This window comes from Phacochoerus africanus, chromosome X, assembly GCF_016906955.1.
Source record: "Phacochoerus africanus isolate WHEZ1 chromosome X, ROS_Pafr_v1, whole genome shotgun sequence".
NCBI lineage: Eukaryota > Metazoa > Chordata > Mammalia > Artiodactyla > Suidae > Phacochoerus > Phacochoerus africanus.
Window position 1 is genome coordinate 78926182 of NC_062560.1, and position 23207 is coordinate 78949388.

A 23207-nucleotide genomic window follows, 5' to 3' on the forward strand; every position below is an offset into this window, starting at 1 on the left:
GGGAAGTCCACACCACGATGGTATCAGATTTCACTTTGTCATGCAGAGCTTGCTCTGGTGTTTTTAGGCTGTGGGGTTCTTGCAGGGGGTTGGTGGTGTGGGGCAGCTGTTCCTCAGGAGTGCAGCACCCCCTGGGCGCTGGAGCAGCTATGTGGGTCACTGAGAACCTAAGAGGCTCTTCCCTAGGGCAGCCCAACTCAGAAGGATGGCCTGAGAATGTAGGCAGATCTCTTCACAGTCTGGCCAAGCTTGTTGCAGCTTTTCTGGGCTACAGGGGCTCTTCTAGGGGGCTGGTGGTGCTGAGCAGCTATTCTGTGGGAGTGGGGCACCCCCTGGGGGCTTGGGTGGGTAGCAGGGCCACTGGAAACCCAAGAGGCTCCTCCCCAGGGCAGCCTGACTCAGAAAGACCGTCTGAGATCTTTTCCCGGCTCAGCCAAGCTTGTTGCAGCTTTTCTGAGCTGCAGGGGGTCCTGCCTGGAGCTGGCAGTCCTATGCAGCTGGTCCACTAGGTCTTGGCACCCCCTGGGGGCTTGGGCGGGTAGCAGGGCCACTGGAAATCCAAGAGGCTCCTCCCCAGGGCAGCCCAACTCAGAAAGACCATCAGAGATCTTTTCCCGGCTCAGCCAACCTTGTTGCAGCTTTTCTGAGCTGCAGGGGGTCCTGCCTGGAGCTGGCAGTCCTATGCAGCTGATCCACTAGGGCACCCCCTGAGGGCTTGGGCGGGTAGCAGGGCCACTGGAAATCCAAGAGGCTCCTCCCCAGGACAGCCCGACTCAGAAAAACCGTCCGGGAATTAGGCAGATCTATTCACGACCTGGCTAGGCTTGTTCTAGCTTTTCTGGGCTGCAGGCCTTTTCTCGGGGGCTGGTGGTGTTTGGTGCTACGCTGCAGAAGTGTAGCCCCTCCAAAGGGCAAGCAGGCCTGTGCAGGGACAGCCCCTGTGGTGGTAGGCTTCAGGCAATTGTTGAGGCCCGCCCTCCTGGATGGCAGGCAGCCCCAGGTTCGGCGAGAGCATAGGGGGTGGTGGGGGTGGGGGGAGGGGATGCACTGGGAAGCACAGCTTTTACCTAGCTAGCGGGCCTGTAAGCTTGCTGTGGCATGGGGGGCATTCTGTGGGGACCCACCCCTTCTTCTCTCCTCTCCCCAGCACGGGCGCAGACCAGGCTCTTTTCCCAGGTTCCCTCTGATGCGGCCTTCCACTTCCCCACCCCTAGAGTATTGCTCCCTTCCTCTGCGACAGCTTTGTTTTCTAGTCTCCCAGGCAGTCTCTGCCCCATCAAATGGTTTCTAGACCTCCCAAGCAGTTTCTGCTCCGCCCCGCACCCCCCAGCCCGGGGACTAACCTCTGGAGCCTAGGTCTCAGTGCCCAGCCCCCATCCAGTCGTCCCCCGGCCCTTTCTTGGGGACTAACCTCTGGAGCCGAGGTCTCAGTGCCCAGCTCCCTCCCAGGCGTCTCAATTTTTGGTGACTGTGCCCGTAGTTCAGATGGTCCATTCGGTTCTTGATCGGCTTTTCCGTACTCCAACTTACTGCTACACTCTTCTCTGCATCTGGAGATTCCTCCGGTTCATTTGATCTTTCCCCCGTGTAGGTGACTTTCCAGGGTGCGGGATCCCTTTCTCCTCCGCAGTTCCCTTTTGGGAGCACCCGTCCCGCTTGGATTCACCTTCTCTCACTCTCCTCTTTTCTCCCATTCTGCCCCGTAATGTCACGAACTTCTTGCCGTTATTAGAGTTTAGGTTCCTCTGCCAGCGATTGGTTGCTGTTCTATGCGAGTCATTTATTCTGTAGATGTGCTTTTTTTTTGTTGTGTTTGTGGGAGAGGGCGAGCGTGTCCCTCTACTCCTCCGCCATCTTGTCCTTGATCTATTACAACAACTTTTAAAAGCTCTGTTGTTACTTTGAAAGGGAGTTTTACAACATGTCAAATGCAAATTTTTTCTTTTAGTATTCTAATAAAAACATCTTTGAAAGTTAGCTCTTCTGAGGTGATATAATTTACACCTGTACAAAATGCATTTTGCTCTAAATGAAGATAAATAAATTATTTGTGCCATATGTCTCATTCTGCCTGTTTGGTCTAATATTTTCCAAAGTAAAGCTGTTTATACTATTTCTTTCTTGCTTTATTGTCACTTAACACAATAATTCAAAAAAAGTATTTATTGAGTGTGCGAAGTCCTGAGGCAAGTACCAGATATACAATCATGAAAACAGAAAAAGGAAAAAAATAATGCAGGCCTTGTCTTCCAGTATCTCACAGTCTAGTAAGAAAAAAAAAAAAAAAGTGCTAACCACTAACTATAAAATGAAATGGAAATAAATAAGTGCTAAATATTTGAATAAATGACAATACTATAATCATGCAAAAATGATTGCATTTGACTGGGAGTCGAAATCCTGAAAGATTTCTGGTTGGTGGTAGCATTGGACCTGGAATTCAAAAGAGTAGAATGGTAATACTGAAATTAGGATCAATGGCACATTTGCTTTTTTTTTTTTTTTTTTTAAGCACAGTTCTTTGTATTCAGCAAACCCTCTATCAGTAGTAATAGTTATTATATCACAACCTCACACAGGTATTAAGCGATAGAGTTGGAAACTGGATCTCTTGTTTTACATAGTAATTTCTTTCTACAATATTTTTCTCTCTCTCAAGATTCTATGTCCTGATTAACAAAGTTGTCTCAATATCAACAGAAAAAATTTTAATTTGAATTGGATCAATTTTAGTTTGAACTGGATTACCTTGAGAACTTTCATTTTGGGGAACAAGTACATGAGGGAAACATTTTAAGATCAAAAATCATTCTTGATTGTGAGGTACTGAAAAGTCAGTTGAACCCCAAATTCAGAAGAACTTAAAAATAACCTTTTGGGAATATTAAACACACACACACACACACACCTTGTGTCTTTTGTAATATTTGGATTCTGAACTTTCATCATGGAAGCACATTAAAAGATTCAGAAGTAAAGAGGCCAAAACAGGTGAGCTCTTAAATGGCCTGTATTTTAAAATTTTAATCCTTAGAAGAAATTTTTGAAGCAGACAAGGAAATGCTCCCAGTTAATCTATACTGTAAATATAATTTAAGGACACATTTAGTTTAATAGTGAATAGGTAAAGTATTAATTTTGAGCATCAGCAAGTTTACAAGTGACTGTATATATTATTGTCCCTCCTGTCATATACACCAAGACGCATAAATATCCAACTTCCCTCTAAGAGTACACCTAGAATGTCTGCATTTAAATTTTTCTCTTTGGCTTTTCCCCAGATTTCCTCTGCTCATTTCATTACCAAATGCAACACCTGATCCCTGCATTGATCCTATGAAATATGCTAGTTTTAACTCCTCTTTCTGTTGTTTTTCTTCTTTTTTTCCACCCCGGCATTACTTAATGTGTCAAGATCTATAAACTTGATGCAAATTTCAATAAATTACAGTCATTTGTATTCACCCAAGTTTATTTTCTGTTCAGAAATATATTCTTTAAGAGAATGTGACAATGCTTCTGGATATGCCTAATATTTATTTGCATGGAAAACAGGTTATAGAGTGGCAGGGTGAGGATTGGGTGACGTTCCTTCCCTAGTAGAGAGTGAGAAGCCCAGGCTGGTCAAGGTGGTGGAAGGAGCATTATAATGAGACATGGTCAGAGGCTTTTGTGTTTAATTTCCTTAAAGGGGATTTGAATCCTATAACAGCCTCAAAGAAGTTAATGATGTTTTCCATGTTCTCTAACAGATACATAGAATATATTTAAAATCCTTGCAAGACAGAGGAAATAGGTACTTAAATTTGGGGGTTCAGACAATATATAAGAAAATTAAATATTCATTAGTTATTTGATGTACTGTTACTATCTTCTTCTACTAGTCTTATAATAATATAGGGGCACATTATGGGTAACAAACATGTTTTTTCACTTCTGGTACTCCTTTTACATATTGTTGAATTCCTGTAATCATATTACAGAAAGGGTAAAAGAAGCGTGTTAAGTGAATATATATTGAGTTTAAGGAAATATATTGTACAGATACTACAATTTGATTTGTGCAAAGAGAATTTAAACGATCTGTAATTAATCTAAAAATCTTGAGGTTGAACTGCTTTTTAAAGGAAAAGCCACCAGATATGTACCAGCAGGGCTCAGCAACAGACTAAATAATGGTATACTTAGAAGACAACATGGGAGTTCTCGCTGTGGTGCAGCGGAAATGAATCCGACTAGGAGCTATGAGGTTGCGGGTTTGATCTCTGGCCTCGCTCAGTGTGTTAAGGATCTGGTGTTGCTGTGAGCTGTGGAGTAGGTCGCAGACACAGCTAGGATCTGGTGTTGCTGTGGCTCTGGCATAGGCCAGAGGTCCCATTTGACCCCTAGCCTGGGAACTTCCATATGCCGCAGGTGCGGCCCTAAAAAGACAAAAAAAAAAAAAAAAGACAACACTAACCGAAGGAGTAATTTATGTTTGTCCCAATAGCAGGGACTAAGAATAGACTTTTCTTTTAGCCGCTCATTCCTAGCTTCCTTTTTTTAAATTGAGATCAAGCTATTTAATAGATAAAAAGAATAAACTTAAACTTTTCTGCTAGAGGTACAGAACTTCAAGTGACAATATGAAAGTAAAAGAAGTAGATATAGAATCTAAGAATTCTAACATGAATTCAAGACTTTATATTTGGGCTATCTTTAGAAACTCCCATACCTGGCATTGCTATTCAGTCATTTGTAATCTTAAACAATGCATAAGAAATTTGTGGACCTGCTCTTTTCATTGGGGCTTCAGTTCAGCAGCTTTGGTACATACAGTCAGCTAACCTTGTGCATACCAAGCCTTACATCAAGTAACTTTGAAGGTTAAGTACAAGAGTTTAGCAGAGAGTACTTCCCTCGGTTTCTCTTTCCTCCTTTACTAAATATGTCAAAATGAGAAGGTAAGTTTCAGTCACACTCAAATGAGAGATTCAGATACTGCTTTTGAACTGCCAGAAGAAAAGGGATCCAGGCAGGGAGACCTCAGGGTATCTCTTAAGTTCTGCACCTGTGATTCTATTTATATTCAAATTTGAAAGCAGATATTCTGCATTTACTTGCTCTCCATTGAATTCAGTTTCACTCTGGGGAGACAGTAAAACATACTCCAAGCTTAAAATACATGGGCTTTGTAAACAGTCACACTGAGGTTTGGATCTTAATCCCATTTTTACTAACTATACAACAATGAACAAACTACTTAATTTCTAAGTCTTGGCTTTCTCCTCAGGAAAATGGAGATAACACCATACCTGTGTGCTTGGGCTGTTGGAAGGATTAAATTCAACAATGCATGTGAAACAGCTGGATGAGTGATAGGACATAGTCAAAGCTCTAAAACGGCAGCTGTTATTATTCCTTGAATCTTTTTTTTTTTTTTTTTTTGACATTTTAAAAGGATCTTTATCTGGGCTGCTTGCTTTATTTATCTTCAAGGACTAGTAATAGCCTTTTTTTTTTTTTTTCACTGAAAAGTAGTAATTAATTCCTTCACTATGAGAGACTTTATCAATCCATATAGACATCTCACCCAAAGCAATTTATCAGATTCTCAGTTGTGCATTGTATGAGCTAGGAGATATATAGATATTCAAAGGCAACTTTTTTCCAACAAACCTATGCCTTGGTGTGGGAAAAAAAAGTCACATTAAAACTCATAAATTTGGAGTTCCCTTTGTGGCTCAGAGGTTTACAAATCCCACTAGGATCCATGAGGACGCGGGTTCGATCCCTGGCCTTGCTTAGTGGGTTAAGGATCTCATGTTGCCATGAGCTATGGTGTAGATTGCAGATGCGGCTTGGATCTGGTGTTGCTGTGGCTGTGGTATAGGCCAGCAGCTGTGGCTCCAATTCAACCGCTAGCCTGGGAACTTCCATATGCTGCAAGTGCAGCCCTTAAAAAAAAAAAAAAGAAAGAAAGAAATCACAAATCTGTTTTAATCAAGAGCTAACTAAAATCATGCATCACAGACTTAAGATAATGTAGGAATCATCGATTGGTATGACTGATGTGTGCTTTAGTACCCAGTAAAGCTTCTTAGAAAAGCTGATATGAGTTCTCACTGTGACTCAGCAGGATAAGAACTCAACCTAGTGTCTATGAGGATGTGGGTTCAATCCCTGGCCTCACTTAGCTAAGTGGGTTGAGGATACGGTGTTGCCACAAGCTGTGGCAGAAGTCACAGATGTGGTTTGGATCTGGCATTGCTGTGGCTGTGGTTAGTTAGATTCAACCCCTAGCCCAGGAACTTCCCTATGCTGTGGGTATAGCCGGAAAAAAAGAGAAAAAGAAATAAAAACTGATATGCCTTCAGAGATGAGTATGATTAGGATAGAAGAAAAAGAAAAAAAGGGAATAATCACTTGAGCTGTAAAGTGGGGAAATTCGTCCAAAAATGGCCTCTGTGGGGGGGTGGGAGCAGCAATCAGATCATAAGGACAACACACAGTAGCCATTAGGTCTCCTGTCATTTGCCAAGATCTCATTTTTCTTTTCAGATAATCCCAAAAGATAACTGAGTGGTAGGATTGCTTGGCACACAAGAGTTTAGATTTGTTTTCTTCTCTGCTAAGTGATTTTGAGATATAAATGCTAACGCCTAGAGAGTTGTGCTTTCAGCTTACTGTGTGATTCCATAAGGGAGCCATTAATAATGTCAGGATGCATTAACAGCCTAGAGAGGAAAAAAACTCGAGAATTGAAACTTTCATGACAGCACCTGAAATAAATTGTTAGCTAATATCAGAGGAGTGGCAGAAGTGACATAAGATTTTTTCTGGGTATAATTATGTCATAGCTTTTCCAATTTTATATTAAGTTATTAGCCCTTCAGCTCTCTGACAAGTCTAATATAAGATTTTAATATTTATTCTGGGTAAGCTGAAATCAAAAATAGAAGGAGTTGTAAGTAAGCTTATTTATTTCTTAGAGCATGACCTCAGTTGCTATGCAGCCTAGGGCCTGATATAGTCAGTGAGTGAAATTATGTGATTTTTATTTTACGATCTCACTTTATTGAAAAATAATGTCTGAGCACCCCAGGAAATGACTTCTAAAACAACAAATGCCTAGTTAGGCATAGTTTATAATACCTTATAAAAGTGTATTAAAACCACTTTCAAGTTGAAAAACACAGAAATGTTGATGACTATTGCTTTGAACTAATGTCCTGGGGATTACACTGGATAATTAAAGTCAATGGAAGGTAATCACAGAAAATTTGGATAATCTGAAAGTGAGTATATCCCATCTTTGTAAGGCAAAAATCCTGGTCTTATTCTGACATACATTCATGCTAAAAATATTTGAAAACCATTTTAAGTATAAGCAAAATTGTTTTAGCACAATATCCATGTACAGAAAAAGACAAATTCTTTAATTTCTTGTAATTAGTACACCAGATAAAGTGAAAACATAACCTTAAGACAGTTTGAGCAGTGATACTCATACTGTCTCCTGGAACTCGAGTTGTTTTCTTATTGTCTGATTTTTGTTTTTAATACCCAATTTTGTCTTAAAGAGTTGCTATCTATGCACATAAACTTAGATATCTCTCATGTTGGAATGCAAGCACATTTCTCTGCCCAGAAGTCATCTTGGTTTGGCCAATATTGGTTGGCTAGAGCAACCAATTGAGTTGGTGTCCAAAGAGCTTGTTCCATTACTTTTCAGTGACAAAGAGACAACAGGAAGAAGTTTCTGTACACCTTGCCAGAGCTGTTGACAAATGTTCTGCCACTGTCAACAAATATTCCAAAGAAGCCAGACCCTGCAGGGATATTCCAATTTGATTCTCTGTTGCTAGTCTTACTGCAAGAGAATATGGCTGTGCAGAAAGGCCATGAAGTGCATTAGTCTCTGTTTCAGGGACTTATTTTAAACCTGCCACACCTATAGAATATGGTCTGAAGGTACAGAAGGTGGCAACAGGGAATAAGCAGTAAAATCACTGCAATTCTTCACTAACATCTGCAAATTTGGAGAACAAAGGTAGCAACTTTAAGCGGTTTTCAGTAAATACTTCATTTTAGTGGAAAATTTGTCTATGTTTAGTAACTTCATCCAGCGTAGAAATAGAAAGGGGACTCTAATTCTCATCATTAATTCTGTCTTAATAGAGAAGAACATCTTATTTTTTCTGTTTTTCTCAAATGTGCCTATTTTGAGGTAGCAGAAGAGAATTAGAAATAAGCTCCTTTTCATTAGTTACTAAGTGAAAAAGCTAGCTAGTGGGGAAAAGCTTCATTCATTTAAAAATAATTTGGAACTCTTGTGTGTAATGTTTGCTATTCTGTAGCTGAAGATCTAAGACAAAAAACCTCCAGATTATCTGGAAGAAAGAGCATCCCTGAAAAGTTCATTCCTTTTTTTCCACCCCATTGTTTCAAACAATTCTAATAACAGTAATAAAAAATGTCAGTAGGAGGCTAAGTGGGTGAACGGGGAAATTCCATTCTGGATTAGGGAGACCAAGTGCTTGGCAGTTTATTGTTTGTATTAGGCCTATGAAGGACTTTAATATGCCTATATTTGCCCTTGGCGGCTGTGTAGAAATATAAGGACATTCCAGTACAGTTAAATATGTGTTTTCTGTTTGTTAGTCATTAACAATTAGTTGAATGAGAATCTTCAAAATACAAAAAGGATCATCTGATGTATGAAAATGTTTTTAAAATAAGAAATAACTAGATAGAGGTCAATTTTAAGTCCTATGGACATAGGCTATTATGATAAACTTCTCCCCAAGGATACCACTTGGCCATGGGAAGTCCCAACCCATAATGCTGTATTATTGTGAAAAGGTTCATGGGGCCATTATGAATCTCTTGAGTACATCTTTGGGCTGGAGTAAACAAAGAAGACTCATTTCAGTCCAATGTGACTATGCAGAACAACTTCCAAAATAGACCACATACTTGGTGATTTGAGAAACTATGAGGAGGGCAAAAGTCTACAGAGTGCTCCAACTGTATTATAAATTTTGTGAGGACAGATGGATGAATGCATTTGGGATTCATCCATTCTTGGACCATGATCTATATCATTGCCATTATTGTTGTGGGAATCAGGTGTCTTTCATGGAAAATTTCTGTAGTTTAAGATGGACAGTGATAGAACAGATTTATGGTGGTGGATATTATAAAGGCTGTTTTAATTGTGATTATTTATCTTAAAAAAATGGAATAGAATGGGAAGTGGTAATTGAGTTAGATAGAAGGGACACATAACTGAAATAATTGCCAAACAAGAGCCCCATGCTGTCTAGTTCTAGGGGATATTGTCATGTAGTGCCCTGAACCACTAGATGGTGCACTCTTCAACTTTGTCAATTAACATCTTCCAAGTTTTGAAAGATACCCCAAATGTCCTTTGTATATGAAAAATATAAAAGTTTCTTCTAAAATTCTTAGAAATATAGAATATTTCTCTTACTCGTAACTCTCTAAAGGCTAGTGCACACAAATCTATTTGCCAATTAAGATAATTTTATTGCCCTTGGAGTAATTGCACATGTTCATGTGCAGGTGCATGCATTCACTCATTTCTTTTTCCAGGCCATATAGAAATATGTACAACAAATCTATGGTTGACTAAGAGAAAAGTTGCTAATACTGACACTCAGGCAAGCCCTAAATATAGTTCAGCATTTACATTTGACTCCATCCCAACTCCTCACCTATTCCCACTGGTTGCTTCTTCCAGTTCCCTGAAGCCTAAACGCGACTTGATGCCTTCTAGAGCCTCACTCAGTTGTACTATCTTAGGAAACAACTCATATTATGGATTGCTTCCTTATATTTGGTAATATCATGCTATGTTGATTATGTTTATTTCTTTCTCTATTCTCATACTTACTACTTAGTAGCATGTATATTTTCTCACTTGTTAAATAATATGTAAGTATTATGTATATATAATGCTTTACATAATATTAATGTAATATGAAACTTTTAAACTGCTGGAACAATATGTCTTAGGTCTTGGTGGTTACTTAGCTGTTTCTTTGTGTTTTACTTGTCATGCAAGGTCAGAGCAAAATTCATTGCTTAACTATAAAATTAAAATACCTATGAATATGGTAGTATATATTTCTCAATTCCTAATACTTTATTTTTCAGTTTTTAGTTAAGTTTTTTCTATTTTATTTTGAGATTTATTGTGTAAGGCTAATTCATATCATTATTGGAACTAATCAACCTGTGTGTGTGTTTTAGTTCAAAGAGAAAATTTTTTTCATTTTTGAATTTATATATATATATATATATATTTCTTATTTGAAACCAATATAATTAAGAATATGTATTAAAGCTATGGGAATTTTTGATTTCATAGAATAGTTATACTACCCACAAATATTTCAAGTGTGTCTGAATCTTAACTAATAAAGGCTACTGTGGGTCTTTGATGAAAGAGTAGTGTGGTGTTTCAATTTTACCTTTATGACATTTTTAACAAAATACTTCATTCTTTTTTCAGTAGTCACTGATTTTGAAAAAAGCAGTTCTCCCAAATGGAAGAGAACTCCAAGTTTATGGCTATGTGAAGACATAGGGGTTTCAATTTTCTGTGGCAACACTCACATAGTTTTAACAACTTGACTTTCACAGAATAATGCAATATCTCTAGACCTCACATTTGAGGATGCCATCAAGGAGCCAAGGCAATCCAGATAATTCAATAATATTGTTATAATTAAATGTCTAAAATGGGAGAATCACTTGCTTCTTTTCTTAGAAAAATATGTCCTTTTCAAATACATCATTTGCTGTTAATTGGCATAAGCTCTACAGCGTTGGGTAGAACAATTTTTATTTTTACCTGCCTATGGCATTTCAATAGTTGTACTAAATTAAAATTTACCTACAAAGAAAAGACTGGCTAGTCAGAGCATGCAGAGAAAGTGATAACTACAGAGGTAGGTTTGAGAGGGTGATCCGCTACCAGGGTGGAGAAAGAAGGGGCACTCACAACCATACCAGAGGAGATTCAGGGGGCAATATCCTATGCAGAGCTATGCATTAATAAAGCATGACGACATGTACTCAATGGACTAGTTCTAACCAGACAGTATCAAATCTAACATATAAGGTAGTTTTATCATTCATCTTTATGACAAAGCTCACAGAACACATAGAATATCACATTGTTTGGTCTAAGTGAAAGAATGAATAATAGAAAGGATTATTGTTCTTATTCTAGCTGCAAAACCACTTTTCTTTTTCTTTTTTCTTTTTCTTTTTGTATTGTCAGCATTTACATTTGGAGAAAACTGTCACTTTAGTAAGTGGGCCATGGAGGAACCAATGAGTTTTAATCAAATTCTCAGAAGGAAAAAATTTATCATTGGTTAAACCATGTCTTTTTTAAGAACTGGTTCATTAAAAGATAATAAAAGAATTCCTTTTCCCATGTGTGGTTTTAATTGGAAAGGACAAAAGTTATTTATGTTATATATCTTCAAACTATATTCTAATACATTAGGAAGAAACTTCAGAAGTATGATTTTTAATTGAAAGTACACATGAATACAATAAAAAAGAAAAAGAAATCCAAGACCAAAATATGTCCTTTTCTTTTTTATAACTATATTACAGTCCAGGAATCCAGTAGCTTGCTTATATAGATGATTCTTCGTTATATTCTTGGATTTTCAAAAGTAACCCTGAAACTCCCTGAGGCTTTGCATGATTGGGTTGCTCTGAATTCTAGCTGTCAGGTCTGGGTTATGATTTTAGTGACAATGTTAATTCTTAATTATGTAAGAGTTTTGATAAATAAGGCTCTTTAATCCAAATATTTTTAGTTAAGGAGAGTATAGTGTAAATGATAGTATGAGACAGAATAAATAAATAAACTGGAAAGTATTTTCTGCCTTTTAATCCAGTAGTTCTAATTTTGCTTTTGAATCTGGTATGACCTCTCAAAATTTTCTGCAGTGGACTTGATTATTTTATTATCATTGCCATAGAAAGTGGCAATGATGGTTTGTAGCTCTAGAGCTTTGATAAAGCCAGCAGAGCAACCCTCCACCATTCAAAGCTGTCCTTATATTCCTTCTCCCGCAAGGGAGAGAAAATGGAATAAGGGGCCAACTTATTTAAAGAACCAATTTGGATGCCCATGTAGTGGGATCATGTTGAGAGGAATCCAGCTTTGCACTTGCTTGAACTGCATCTCAAAATTAAATGATTGTTGATCAAACAATAGCTTGCAATGTACCTCAGAAGTCACCATCATCCTGCCTGTACAGCTCTGTGCAGGATTTGTTTTTTTTTGTTTTTTTTTTCCTCCGAAAAACTTGTCAAGATTGAATTAATATTTTCTTCAGAACAAACAGATGATATGAGCTTAGATGACCTAGCCAATTTCCACTGCATTACCTTATTCTGATATTTCCATGTGCTAAGGTAAATAGTAATAATATTTTCTTTACATTCTATATACTAGAGAGCTAACAATTTCTATTACATATATTCTGTCTCATAATTTTAACAAAGAAATTTGAGACTTTTGGTCTTTTAATTACTTGCTAAATAGATTTAAGTACTGTAACTGCTTTAAACATCTAAAGATCAAAGAATTCATGTATGATGGGGATTAATCAAGTTAAAGTCTGGTCAGCTGAGATCTGAGAAATAATTCCAGACTCCCTACTTTAGTCCCGACTAACTAATATTAATGAATGGGATTTGAAACTCAGACATGGGAAAGTGATTTTTTTATGAAAAATAATTTTGGAAATGATCTATATTTGTTTGCATTTTGAGAGAATGAAGAGATAAAAAATGAAACCAATTATTTTTTGTTTTTCTTAATAATGATTTTAAAAGTTATAGAAGTGTTCCTTGTGTTACCTTCCTAACCCATTTCTCTCATGATGCACTTACTTGTTTCTGAGTTTCTAAAATTTCACCTGACTGCCAAGACGCCCCACTAGAAAGATTAAAGAATGGGTTAGTGACTGGGAAAACATATACAAGTTAAAGAAGACAAAAAATTTTAAAAGCTAAAAATTATTTCCCAAGAAGCTAATAAGAATTGAGCTAGTAAGAAGAGAAACCTGACAGGTACTGGCAGGGTGATGCTTTTCTGCAGAAATTTTTGAAAACTAAAACATTTAAAAAAGATACTCTGTTATCTTGAAAACTTTTGACTTCTTATCTTGCTTGAGAATTATAAGATTAAAATAAAAGCCAATAATTTGTATGTGCGTACTGTGAATATTTTACATAGACATCTAATTGTCTATGGTCATATTATACAACATTGTTATTTGTAGATATCATATTCAATAGGCAAGCTGGCTTTATGCATGATGATTAACAGAATTCAGCAGATATACAATGAAGTCATTTCTGCCATTTACAAGGTGACTAATTTGGGGTGAGTTATGTAACATCTCTGAGCTACACTTTCTTCATCTATATAGTGAAGTTAAAAATAAACTATCTCTTTGGGTTAGTGCCCAGATTAAATGAGGTAATATAGATAATAACATAAGGGCTTCTAATAATGTCTGATCTTCAGTAAGTGCTCATGCATTCTAGTCTTTTGCTGTTGTTGTTTATAATTGTTGTTGCTATTGTCCATCTATACAATTAGGTAGGCTAGATTGGGAAAACAGTTGTACCTAACTCTTACTATTACATAAATACTGCCTATAAAATGCATGTAGAGTGCTGTGCTTAGTAAGTAGTAAGTGCTCAATAAATGGCATTTTAAAATTTATAAATACTGCACACTGCTGGTGATTCATAGGTTCTTAACGACAAAATGTTCCAGTTATTATTTTAGAAAAATAAATTAGTTGGCTTGCTTTTTATATTTCCTTTCTATCCAGAGATATATAGCTATTATCTTCTGCAAGTCTTTAAAATATGTGCTTTATTTATCTTGTGGTCATTTCTTTGACCAGCTGGAGAAAACGCTCTACTTTTAAAGGGCTCTTGTGAATACGAGATCCAACCAAGATAATTTCCTTTTGGTCATATGACATAATCATGAGTGTGATATCTCATACATTCTAAGCACCATCAAAGTACAGGGGCTTAGACAGGGGTGAGATAATTGGAGGTCAAATTTGATTTCTGCCCAGCACAATACACTACCTACATTGTCATTAAAATGTTTACAGTTTCAATGAAGTATAATTAGATATACCATAAAATTTACCCTTGCCTCTTAAATTTTAAAGTTTGCATTTTAAATTTAATTTTTTCATTTTTAATAATCACTTGGTCAATTTTCCTATTTATAATGTTTGTATAATTGTCAAATATGTGGCTCTCCTAATGGAAAATTATACAATTCTGTTTGTAGAAGTTGCTGTAGAATTATGATTTTTTTAAACAGTCAACTTTTCTCAATTGAAGTTTACAATTTGGCAAGATTAGAACCAGGCTAAAAAATGTCTCCATGTCAAACATCTACAGTTTAATGCTAGCCTAAGGGTTTTTTTTTAAATTAATCTCAGCAAAAATCTTGAAATTATGAATAAGAGGATAGTTCGTGTATACATTTTTAATGCAGGTTACTCTGCTTAAGAAAAATGTTGCTTAGTATATTCATGTGATGATATACAGGAGCTGATACTGAAATAGTAATGATAAAGATGCACTGAATTTAATGGTATGCATTTAAATATAAATGAGAATAGCGATCCAAATTAATCCCGTCATATTTTGAACAGAGTTATTATAAATTACGGTCACCTTGCAAAAAATAATAAAGAAGGCCTGTTGGCTGGCTGTGAGGACCAACACAAATGAGTATAGCTCTAAAAAAAAGTGGAGATATATTTTTTCTTTTACAAACTGCTAGATAAAATTAGAAAAAATGAAATGAATACATCAACAAAGAAATGGTGTGTAGTGACTTATGAAAAACAATATATTCTTCTTAACATATTTAATCTTGTCCATTTATAACACACATGAAAAGTGTGCTACAATGGTGTCCAAATCCAATATATTTCCCATGATGAGGTCTTTCCAGTTTCATGGTTATATCTTATTTCATTTTCCATATTTTAGTTTCCCTTGTCATTTCTTTAAAATAAGTGAGCATTAAAAAAACTCCAGTTACTAAAAATTTGTTATAACTGTAAAAATTAGACATACCTGTAAAAAGAAGGTTTTGCACCAGAGAAAATGTTTATAGCCAGTATGTTTTGTCCCAGACTTAGCAACTTATTGGCTTCTAAAAATTCTGCTTTTCCTTAATTATTCTCTTTTTAAACTCAAGTAAGCTTGGGTTTTTAAATTGTAATTTTTATTAAGGTAATTCTAGATATAGACTTGTGGTTGCCAAGGGGGAGCGAAGGGAGTGGGATGGATTGGGAATTTGGGGTTAATAGATGCAGACTATTGCCTTTGGAATGGATTAGCAATGAGATCCTGCCATGTAGCACTTGGAACTATGTCTATTCATTTATGATGGGGCATGATAATGTGATAAAAAAGAGTATATACATGTATGTGTAACTGTGTCAGCATGCTGTATAGTAGAAAATTGATAGAATACTGTAAACCAGCTATGATGGAAAAAATCATTATATAAAAAAATAAAAATTTAAAAATTTAAAAAGGTAGTAAAACAAAACAATACAAAACAAAAATGAAATTGTAGATTATAATACAGGGAGTTCCCCTATATCCTTTACCTGTTTTCTCCCAATGGTAACATCTTGCAATACTCTAACATAAGATCAAAACCAGGATAGCGACTTTAACACAATCCACCAACCTCATTTAGATTTTATTAGATCTACATACACTAATGCTTTTGTGTGCATGTTTGTAGTTCTGTACAAACTTATCATAGGTATGTGTTCATGTATCTACCACCACAGAGAAGAAACTGACTGTTCTATCACCAAAACCTTCCTTCCTTCCTGTTGCCTTATTATAAGCATATTCATCTCCCTCATACCACTTCTCCCCATACTTAATCTGTTTTCAATTTTTACAATTTTGTGATTTTTAAGAATGTATATAAATTAAATCATACAGTTTGAAACCTTTAGGGGTTGACTTTTTCACTCAGCATAATTCCCCAGAAGTTCATTCAAGTTGTTGCATGTATCAATTGTTCATTCCTTTTTATTGCTGAGCAGCATTCCATGGCATGGATATGCCATAGGTTTGTCTAACCATTCACTTATTGATGGGTTTCTGAGCTGTTTCCAATTTTGGCTATTATGAATTAAGCTGCAATCAATATTAGTGCTCAAATTTGGATGTAGATATAAGCTTTAGTTTCTCTGGGATAAGTGTTCCAAAGTGTAATTGCTGGGTCACATGTTTAGTTTTATAAGAAACTGTCATATTTTTTTCCACAGTGTCTATACCATTTTTATCCCCATCAACAATGACCGAGTAATCCATTTTCTTTGCAATCTCTCCAGTATTTGGTAGTGTTACTTTTTTTTTTTTTAACTTTAGCCATCTGATAGATGTGTAATGCTCTTTCATTGTTGTTTAAATTTATATTTCCCTGATGGCTAGTTGCTATGGTGTGAATGTTTGTGCCCCGCCCCAATTCATATGCTGAAATGCCAACCTTCCGAAGGTGTTTAGATCCTGAGGCCAGAGTCCTCAGTGGAATTAGTGTCCTTACAAAAGATGCCTAAAAAAGCTTCCTTGCCCTTTCATCATGAGAGAATACAGCAAGAAGCTACCTCCTATGGACCAGGAAGCAGCCCCTCCCCAGAAACCAAATCACCAAAATCTTGGACTTCACAGCCTCCAGAACTGTGAGAAATAAATATTTGTTGTGTATAAGCTGCCCAGTTTATGGTATTTATTTATTGCAGCTGAAATTTAAGATACTAATAATGTTGAATATCCTTTGATTTGTTATCAATATATCCTCTTCAAGGGAATAGTCGTTCATACCTTTTGTTTATGTTCTAAATGGATTGCTTGAACTTTTTTTACTGTTGCATTTTGAGAGTTCTTTATATGCTGTAGATGCTATTCCTTTGTCAGATACATGAATTGTAAATATATTTTCCCAAATGGTCGCTTCTTTTTACTTCCTCTTCAAAGGGTCTCATAAATCAAACATGTTAAATTTTGATGAAATAAAATCAATCACTTTTACCTTTAAGGATTGTGTTTTTGGTAATTTTTTTGAAGAATTCCTATACTCTTTTCTATAGTGGCTGCATCAATTTACATTCTTACCAATAGTGTTGGAGTATTCCCTTTTCTTCACATCCTTGCCAATATGTGTTATCTCTTGTCTTTTTGATCATAACCAAATGCTTTTTCAGCATCAATTTATAGGACCATATGATTTTCCTCCTTAGCCTGTTCATGTGGTGGTTTACATTGTTACTCCAACGTTGAACAAGTCCTACACACCTGAGATGCTCTTGAGCATGGGGTATAATTATTTTTTTACATTGTTGAATTTGATTTGCTAATATTTTGTTTAGGATTTTTGCTTCTACACTCATGAGAGATATTGGTTGGTAGTTTTATTTTTATACTGTTTTTATCTAGTGTTGGTATCAGCATAATAATACCCTTGTACATGAATTGGGAGGCATTTCTCCTCTTATTTTACTTGAAATATACCTGGAATTAACTCTTCTTTAAATATTTGTCAGAATTCTCTAAAACTCTAATCATACCACTATATTTTTTCAACTAGTAGAACTTTCCCCTTTCACTTTAATCTTGTTTTGATATATTTTCATTCCAAGGAAATTACTACATTAAATTCTACTTATTTTAGCCAGGACCTTTTTTAGAGGAACAATGGGCCAGTCCTGATTTTTTCATGTTGACATGCTACAACTTGGAAACATGTCTTTGTGATGAACAAAAAATGTCAGAGTGGTAACTCACCTAGGAACAGCATACTATCAAGATAAAACTTCAGGAAGCGCTGACTGAAATTCATTTTCTACCCTTTTTTTTGGAGTAAAAGTAAATAATTAAGGTTGCCATAACAGTGAAAGAAAAAAATTTGATGCCCCCAACGGTAAATTTTGCCCTCATCTGAAATTAAGCAAGATTTTTTTTTTTTTGGCTGTCCATCAGTATACAGAGTTCCCAGGCAGGGGATCAGATCTCATCCACATCTGTAACCTATGCTGCAGCTGCAGCAGTGCTGGATTCTTAATCCACTCTTTCAGGCCAGGGATCAAATCTGATCCCAGTGTTCCAGAGATGCTGTTGATTCCATTGTGCCATAGCAGGAACTTCAAGCCAGATTTCATTACAGCATTTCTAATTACTTACTTTTGTTCTGACTTATAGCATCAAGCATTGTTCGTATAGCCCATTTTTAAGTTTTGCTATCTGTCTGTACAATATCAGTTATGAAATATTTTGCTTTCTGCTGTTCTTTGCTTGCATGATTAATTCCTAGTCAGGTGATGGATGTGAATAAAGGGTGGCAATTACAATTTCTTTAATCACTTAATAATGTGGGTCCAGGACTCAATTGAGATTTTAGACATATATCTAAAGGAATTATACTGAATTTTCTATTAATCACTTCATCCTTAGTGCTGACAAAGTCTCTTTCTAACAATAGATCTAATCATTTCAAGATAAGCCACAATTAGAATGAAAATGATAAAAAGCTCATCATCTGGGCCAAATTCTGATCCCATGAGCCCAAGATAGAAACCTCTGCCTCACTACTTGATTTCACATTAAGGGCCATGCATTAAGTCTCGTGGCTCTAGAGATTTATAAATGTTTAAAACCCTTAATAAACTTAGCTTTTTACTTTTGGACCATAGTCACTAGCTGAATAAAATGTTTGATTTTTTTTCAACTGGGACTTTATTTTATATGCTTCAGGAAAACTAGATTAGTATTATACAGTTTTGTATAATTCATTTTCATGAGATAGCGATTCACTTGGGACCCCAAAGCAAAAGTTTTCCCTCTCACAGTCTTTTGCAACTACTCAAGGCACTTTCATATATATCAGCAATTAATTCATGAATCATCCCTTAAGCATTTTTTAGTAGCTGACTTGGTCAGTAGATTGCTAAGATTCTTTCTTATTTTATAGTGTTCACAAGGTTTACACAGTGCATGGTTAAAATAATGGTGATGATATTAACAATAAAAGACAGTATTTGTTGAGAGCTTACCATATGATGATAAGTACTCTATTGTATTAATTCAATTAGCCCTCACAACACCCTATCATGTAGCTGCTATTTTTATTCTCAGTGTTTTACAGATAGACAAGTTCAAGCACCAAATAGAAGAGTTAAGTAACTTGCCCAAGGTCACACAGTTAATAAGTGGTAGAGATGAGTTTTGAGCCAGGCAGTCTGCTTCCAGAGCACATGATCCGAAATACTATGCCTGTCACATAGTAGATGCTCAATAAATATTTGTTGACTGATAAAATTCTATACTTAAAGCTCCCAAAGAATTACAACTTTCTCATTCTTCTAAAAATACTAACCATAAATAACCAATCATAAAAATAAAAAGGTCCTGAATACAGAGTTCTGCTGAGAATAAACCCAGCCAGAGAGATAAATGGAAACATCAGCTGTTTTATGTTGAATTGGAACTTGAAAATAACAATGTCAATATAGTAAATTGGAAAAAAATGAAAATCTACATGATAGATTCACAAAGCAGTAAAACATGTACAAGCTTAAAATATTTTAGATACTTTAAGAGCTAAATACTGGGAAGATGCCTAAGGCAGATGAGCCTCTAGGGGAATGAAATACCTTTTTAAATAAAACTCAGACCCCATCTTATGCAGTTTTAATGTAAGGCTTTGATAATTCAAGACTTCATGGATCACTCAGGAGGAGTGCTTTTATTTCTGTGTTATAGAAATCAGGCAGCATCACAGATATTAGAATTTAGCTATGGTAAATATTCAGTTGTGCCTTTAATTAATGTTCACTCTTTATCTCTGCTAAAGCTATAACTAAATGTTTAGAAATTATTCTCTGGGAAAGAAAATTATACTAGGATACCTCTATTATTGAAAAAAAATGATGAACTATTTTGAGATCACAAGTATTATAATTGTTAGGTTTGTCAAGGGAAGAACATGCAAGGCCAAGTTGGTAAAGCAACAGGGATTTATTAAACCATCAGAAGGGGACAGGCTGAGCTCAAGATGGTGCCAGCAGCAACTGTGAGGAGATACTAGGCTGTGACATTCTGTGACAAGAATCTGTGGTTGGAGTTTATGGCGGGAACTGGTGGCAGGAACAAGGAAGAAGGAGGAGCGGAAAGTCAAGGGAGGGGTAGGGGGTCGAGTCCCATGGCAGAGGGCAGTTAATCCTTGTAGGTGGCTAATCTATGCAGGCAGTAGTTTTTTGCAGGCCATTGTTTCTTGCAACCTAACTTGAGTGTCCACATTCTGGGAGAGGGTGTCCACAGCAGATCTCCAGGGTGAACAGCCACATTAGAGGGGGTGTGTGTAGGGGGGGGTCTGTTTCTGTCCTTCTGGAAACCTATCAGTAATTATATATATTCTTATCTCTATTCCCTTATGAAGAGTATAATCTCTGTAAGGGCAAAGATGATTCTTTCTATCTTTGCAATCACTGTATCTTGGTAACAAGCCTGGTGAATAAATGAATGAATAAGTTAGAAATGATATAGGAAACAAAAATTCACTCTAGGAGATTTTTTTATGGTGCAGCAGGTTAAGGATTCAGCATTGTCACTGCACTGTAGCCACCTGGGTCACTGCTGTGGTGCAGTTTTGACCCCTGGCCCAGGAACTTCCACATACTGCAAACACTGCCAAAAAAAAAAAAAAATCATTCTAGGCTGTACCTTTCCCATCATTGTCATACTGAGTAGTCCTTACCCTGAAGGGGAGTTAGATTGTGAATCCTTGGTCTTTTCTCCACAAATAAGATGATCTCTTTACATATAATGCATCTGAATTAACTAAATAGAAATTGAACAAAGAATTAAAAGGGTTGAGTTGTAAGATTGGCCAATTATACAATTTAGTATTTTGCCTACATTATAGAAAATAAACTAATACTAAAAGCTCCAGATTATGCAGCTGGACATGTTACTTCCATATGTAAAAACACTGAATATTCTAACAGTTAATGTAAATGTTATTGTAAAGTTTTGAGGAAAAATTAATTTAGAGAAACCCAGTAGGTAAATACAAATGTAAATTGCCTCATGTTAAAATCAATGCAAATGGCTTCTGTGGAGAACATACCTGGATGTTCTTTCTTTAGCATAGATAATCATTAGTTAGGAAACAGTACTGGAGTTCCCATCGTGGCTCAGTGGCTAACAAATCCAACTAGGAACCATGAGGTTGCGGGTTCGATCCCTGGCCTTGCTCAGTGGGTTAAGGATCCAGTGTTGCCGTGAGCTGTGGTGTAGCCTGCAGACACAGCTCGGATCCCGAGTTGCTGTGGCTCTGGTGAAGGCCAGCAGCTACAGCTCCAATTGGACCCCTAGCCTGGGGACCTCCATATGCTGTGGGTGCAGCCCTAGAAAAGGCAAAAAGACAAAAAAAAAAAAGGAAACAGTACTATAGGGGATATGTATTATTTATCTATTTGGAATTATTCGTACATATTTGAAACATTATTCATCATCTAATTTATTTGTTGCTAGTTATCGGGGCACATAGGACATTAACTTCCAGCAGTATAGTATTTATTTTTGATGTATTTATACCTAAGACCTACAACAGCTGTGTGACACTGAGCAAGTCCCTTGAACACTCTGAATCTGTTTATTAATCTGTAAAATGGAGATAACAATAACAATTCATATTCCTCTTACCTTTCGAGATTATTTGGAAGGTCAAATAAAATTCTCTTCCTCCTCAGCCCTCCTTTCTTCTTTCTTCTTCTCTCCCAACTGAGTGAAATATTTCCTTCCTGAATTGCAGTTTATTCAGTTTGAGTACATTGTATAAGTCTCTGTACCTCAATTTCCACACATGTAATAATAGCAAAATTGTATTTAACATGATGAACTATTTTAAGGATTAATTCAGATAATGTATATTGAATACCTAAGACACAGTCTGATTCATAGGAGTCTTAAAAATAGTAGATGTCCAAAACAGTTGGGAGAGAAGAAGAAAGAAGAAAGGAGGGCTGAGGAGGAAGAGAATTTTATCTGACCTTCCAAATAATCTCAGAAGATAAGAGGGATATGAATTGTTATTGTTATCTCCATTTTACAGACTAATAAACAGATTCAGAGTGTTCAAGGGACTTGTTCAGTATCACACAACTTTTTACTCCCTTGTGGTATGATAGTATTTTATTCATCTGCCCATTATAACACTTAATATTGTAATTATCAATGTCTCTGTCTGGCTTCCCTATTAAATCGTGAGATTCTTTAGGGCAAGGGCCTTTTCCCATTCATTTTTCTATAAGTTAGAACATTTGTACATAGTACCAAATAGGCTTCTGCTAAATGTTTCACAAATGAGTGGGTTATCTGAAACTGGAACCTATATCTGGCTATTCAAAATCAGATATGTTATTTCTGTCGTATTATATACTTATAATCACCCCAGTCCTCCAAAAACTTACATATTATATGAAATATAGTGATTTGTGTTCAGTGACCTTTCAATGCATTTTTATTTGATAAATCATGAAATAGAACAATTTATTTTATAACCTAGTGTATTCTTTTCCTGAAATGGGAGTATATTCCCTTAGCTAATTGTATTTTTAAATAGGATTACCATAATGAATAACCAAAAAATTGGGTTAAAACAACAGAAATCTATTCTTTCATAATTCTGTATGCTATAATTCTGGAATCGTGGTGTCCACCATGCCATGCTCCATCTGAAATCACCAGGGAAGAATTTTCCCCTGCTTCTTTCAGCTTCCGGGGGCACCTGGAAAACTTTGGCATTCCTTAGCTTGTAGCTGCACCACTTCAGTTTCTGCTCCACCATCACTTAGCCAACTTTTTTCTGTCTGTGTTTATTTCCATCTAATAAGGAAACCAATCATTGGCTTTAGAGCATCTCTAAATCCAGGATGATTTGCTCTCAAGATCCTTAACTAACATCTACAAAGACCCTATATAAGATCAAATTTTGAGTTTGGAGTGATGAATTGTTGGAGGACGCTACTCTATCCACTAAAGCTATTATATTTCATTCCATTTGATAGTGTCATAATGAAACCTTACAAACCTAC